The 5,129-nt window shown below is 47.6% G+C and overlaps 1 protein-coding gene across 1 annotated transcript in view; it reads left to right on the top strand.

Annotated features, from left to right (window-relative positions):
- ATP6V0E1 (ATPase H+ transporting V0 subunit e1) overlaps positions 1-3,124 on the top strand; it is a 35,967-nt gene extending 32,843 nt beyond the window's left edge. The window contains exon 4 of the mRNA XM_007465541.1: positions 2,632-3,124. The gene's annotated coding sequence lies outside the window, so the exon portion shown is untranslated. The remainder of the gene's footprint in view (positions 1-2,631) is intronic.
- The last annotated feature ends 2,005 nt before the right edge of the window (positions 3,125-5,129 follow it).

The raw sequence follows: 5,129 nt of genomic DNA on the forward strand, positions 1-5,129 counted from the left end.
GGTACACAGGCCCCTCACTGCCGTGGCCTCTCCTGTTGCGGAGCACAGGCTCCAGAGGCGCAGGCTCAGCGGCCATGGCTCCTGGGCCCAGCCGCTGCACGGCATGCGGGATCCTCCCGGACGGGGGCACGAACCCTTGTCCCCTGCATCGGCAGGCGGACTCTCAACCACTGCGCCACCAGGGAAGCCCTAGCCTTAATATTTTTATGTTGTCTTCATTCTCAGTTTTATCTGAAAGTAGCTTTGTGATTCCTTTATTTTACAAAATGAGAACATGCACCCTTTGGTTGAGTTCCCCACCTCCACCCCAGAATGGCTATTTCATATCAGAGAGATGATTAGAATATGTGCTTCTTTAATTCACTCCAGAATCAAACCACAAGTCTATGCCATAGAGCATAATGCTCGTTCACATTAATCTTAAACTGGTATCACTGAGCTTGAGGGAAAATTATTCCCTCTTTCGGTGTGGTTTTTCAAAAGTGAAGACCTGTTTTCCCCTTCTGTGATTGTTCATTCATCCAGAAAGGCCTAAACAGTGAGGAAGTCTGACCATATGCTCTTTTTTTTAAATTAATTAATTTATTATTTTTGGCTGCGTTGGGTCTTCGTTGCTGCGTTCAGGCTTTTTCTAGTGGCGACTAGCAGGGGCTATTCTTCAATGCAGTTTGCAGGCTTCTCATTGTGGTAGCTTCTCTTGTTGTGGAGCATGGGCTCTAGGTGCACAGGCTTCAGCAGTTGCAGCAGGTGGGCTCAGTAGTTGCGGCATGTGGGCCCCAGAGTGAGCAGGCTTCAGTAGTTGTGGCATGCGGGCTCTAGAGTGCAGGCTAAGTAGTTGTGGTGCACGGGTTTAGTTGCTCTGTGACTTGTGGGATCTTCCTGGACCAGGGCTCAAACCTGTGTCCCTTGCATTAGCAGGCGGATTCTTAACACACTGCGCCACCAGGCAAGTCCCCTGACCATATGCTCTTCATAGGAACTTCACACACAAAACATTTGGATTCACTGCTTCACATATTCTCAAGTAAATTAATAATCTGCCTGGAACTCAGGTCTATGCAGAGGGCTGTTCTGCTGGCCTAAGGAAGAGAAGAGAGGAAAGATCGTGAGATTAGAGGAAAGGTTTCATGAAGCCATGGAAGAAACCGGTAGCTCTGGTCATTGCCCCTCCCTAGCCTGCTACGGTTATTTTCCTTAGTACGTGGTAAAAATGGTCGTCTAATTACATCTTCAGTTGACTGTTTGCACTGTCCTGCCCTAGTGGGTCCCCAGCAGTCCAGTGCTTTCCACCATGGAGGGCGGCTGGCCTGCCCAGCTTGCTCCAGTAAGATTTACCAGCAGTCTCATGTCTGCTTCTGGGCACCTTGGCCCCGGAACCTTGGGAAACCTGCCATTTAATCTCCCGGCACTGGGGATTCTCCAGGGTGTGTGCCCACTGGCTTGGGAAATCGCAAAGGCCCGTGTGGTCTCCCTGTGGGCTTTGCGACCTCCAGCCTTCCAGACCTGCCTGCTGCAGCCATGCCTCATCCCCACTTAACTAGCCCCTCACTCCGCCTGCACCTCCCTCAACACCCTGGCAAATGGTGGGCCACAACCAGCTTGTTTTCTTATCCACTAACTCGAGGCTTGTGTGGAAATCACCTCTTTTTTTTTTTTTTTTTTTTTTTAAACCTCAAAGACAACTTATTTATTTTTGGCTGTGTTGGGTCGTCGTTTCTGTGCGAGGGCTTTCTCTAGCTGTGGCAAGCGGGGGCCACTCTTCATCGCGGCGCGCGGGCCTCTCACTATCGCGGCCTCTCGTTGCGGAGCACAGGCTCCAGACGCGCAGGCTCAGCAGTTGTGGCTCACGGGCCTAGTTGCTCCGCGGCATGTGGGATCCTCCCAGACCAGGGCTCGAACCCGTGTCCCCTGCATTAGCAGGCAGATTCTCAACCACTGTGCCACCAGGGAAGGGAAGCCCCCTGGAAATCACCTCTTAAAGACACTATTTAACCTTTATTTTCTCTTTATTTTTTCTCTTTAACTTCAAAAGTAGCACATATGGCTTTATTTATAAAGATGTTATACAATAAGCTTTTGCGTGAAGGAGTTATGCGACCACTGTTAGCAGTCTGATGTGTGAAGATACCTATTTTAAATGTTTGCCAGCTCTGCAAAGGTGGTGTTGCAGCTTTAAACTTCTAGAAGAAGAAATTCTCATTTGTCACCTACACTTGGGGTGGCAAGAACGGTGAGCCATCTCAAGTAGCAAGGAGCCTGCTCTTTAGGAGTCTGATGCAGGGACCAGCTTGCCCGCCTGTGGGAGCGGAAGTGCAAATACAGATTCTTGAAGCCCAAGGGAACTTGTCAGGTCCCAGTGCAATGGGTCTTAGTCAGCTCCACTCTTCCTGCTTTCTATAATACCGTCAAATCGGGACTTGGGATCCTCAGTTTAGCATTGTCCTTGGTAACTGGGCTTATTGTCACAGCCCTGCAAAACCTGCCCGAACTTGCACGTTAACTGAGCCCACTTTCATTTAGGGGGCATCTGTCTATTTAAAATTATTGGCCTGATTGACTTTCTTGGTGTTACTCTTTGGCCCTCCTGAGGTTGATGGAAAGGCCAGTTACTGGAACGGTTTTGTTTTGCAGGTCACGAAGAGAACTCCTCTAGATGCAAAATCACCTCCATACCCAGACCACCTTCCTTGACTCGCCCACTTTGGCTGTCAGCTGCCTTAAACGTTCCCACCACATTTGAATATCTTATTCTACAATGCAGTATTTTTTCCTGTCACCTTTTTTACACTTTGATGAATGATGTGCCTATTGAATCGAGACTGTGCTGCCTCTATAAAATGTTTATGTACTGTTCGGAGATAGAAAGTGCTATTCTTTTGAGAAATAACATTACTCTCTCCTTGGGAACTGTGGATTTGAAGATGGCTCCTGCCTGCTCACAACATGAGAATCAGCAAAGTGTTTAAAAACTATTACATGACAGTAAGTCTCCAGTGGGGCAGTCAGTAGGAGCACATGTTCAGAGGGAAAATCTGTCCCACCAGAACTATACCAAAGTATATTTTCAGGATGAATTTCTTATTTCTGCCCTCCTTTGGAATAAATTATTTTTCTGCTCTCTATGGAAATCTGGTTTTGGTGTTTGTTAAGCTCATTTCTGTAAGCTCTTCTGTCTCTGGATAATGCCTTTTTGAAAAATGATTTTGTAGTCCAAACGTAGCTTGGATGGATTAACCTGGCTGTGTAGTTTGAGATACCTGAGGAGTCTGGTAAGTACTATTCTTAATCATCCGGTAAACACCTGAGTGCTTGTTGTAGCCACTGTTGGAATCAAAGATGTGGAAATTGGGTCCCTGTAAATTCAAGAGCTGGAATGCTATTTGGGGAGGTATATAATTCAAGGCCCCGTTTGACCATTGTCCATAAACACGTGGTCATGATGCTAAGCAGGTAGAGGGGTGGTGCCAGCCACAGGGACAAGCCGGAACCAGCAGTTCCTTGTACCACCTCACTATCAGAAACAGGACTGAAAAATCAAGTGGTTAAAAAGCCTGGGACGGGAACAATAATTCTGTGTTTCGGTAGCAGGCATCTCAATAATTCACTAACTTGGGGACTTTATTAGTTTTAAGAAATTTAAAATGAAAATGGATCTAAATTTTCACCAGCTCATGGCTCTTTGACAGCCAGCCAAGAATGGGTTTCCTGTTTTGCAGTTTGTACTTTTCTATTCCTCCCAAACTATCTGAACTCATTGCTTTGCTATTCTTATGACCAAAGAGAGTTTCAAGTTGACATGACTCTCCTGCTTTCACTTCTTTCTTTTCCTTCATTTTGAACTTAAAGTTTTTCCTGAGAGGCAGCTCTGTACTTTACATTTCCAGCAAACAGGCCTCTTTAGCTAATTTCATGGAATCCAGAAAACACTGAAGATTTGATGTTGAGGGACCGTAGTGATACATGCTAACCCTATCATTTTATAGATGAGGAATCTCAGCCCAGACAGGGAGAGTTACTTTCCCAGTTTAACATAGCTGGTCAGAGGCAGATGGGGGAGTAGGATCCATGTTTTCTAATTTCTACTTCTTCCTTGTACCCTGCCTCTCTCAGAGTTCCACTGGCCAGGAGCCAGCTCTGGGGCTCGGGTGGGAGGGAAGAATTATGCCTTTGTGGATGATCAAGCTGTCTCTCATCGGAGCAACTTACTTGATCCTTAATCGTTATTTGTCATCTAAGAAACCAATGCTGGTGGTTACTGTGGGTACATGAAAGGATGCCACAGTCTTTGAGTCCTGACCGCGGTCGGGGGAGCGTGACTTGAGTGCAGCTGTGTACCCAGATTCTTCAAGTCAGGCCCTACTGCCCATCATCACTGGCGGTCAGTCTGAAACCATTCCAACTCCCACCCTGGACTGCTTCCCAGCAGACCACCATGGGTTTGAAGCTGAGCCTCATGTCGTCCCTAGTGTGGTGCTTCCCTTGAGTGTTGCTTTTGCCTGTCCCGAGTTCAGCACGGCATGAGCTGATAGGGAGCCTACATGGGTTCAGCACAGCAGACCTCGGCTGTGGCATGCTTGCAGCGGTGATGGAGGGCAGCTCTTGGGGGGCCCTTCTCATTCACGATCGTGGTTTGACACATTTCCGATTTAATGGCATGGTTGAAGGCAGAGGTCACAACCCTGGCTGATCCAGGTCCCTGAGTTCTGCCTCAGGGATCCACTTTGTACGGATCCATTTTCGTACTTCTTGTTCGCTGTAAGACATTAGGGGGTAAACTGGATTACATTGTTTTTTGCACTCGGGCTTTCTTGCCATTTGGTGGGATCCAATTCTTAGAGACGGGTAAGGAAGATTTATGTGTTGGCTGCACTAACAGCAGTGGGAGGCACAGGGACATGAGCACTGAAGGGGCTGGTGATGTGCCAGGGAGGTTTTGAAAATCCTGCTCAGTAAACTTTCTAGGGAGATAAAAGGCCCTAATAAGGCAGCAGCTCAGGCCTGAATCTAGAGGGTTTTCTCCAAACCCTACTAGGACTCACTCCTAATGAGGCCTCAGTGTAAAGCCTGTGAAGAAGAAAGGAGCTCATATCCTAGCCAGATTGGAGATCAAAGACCACCCCCCCCACCCC

The sequence above is a fragment of the Lipotes vexillifer genome, unplaced genomic scaffold, assembly GCF_000442215.2.
Source record: "Lipotes vexillifer unplaced genomic scaffold, Lipotes_vexillifer_v1.1 scaffold621, whole genome shotgun sequence".
Lineage (NCBI taxonomy): Eukaryota > Metazoa > Chordata > Mammalia > Artiodactyla > Lipotidae > Lipotes > Lipotes vexillifer.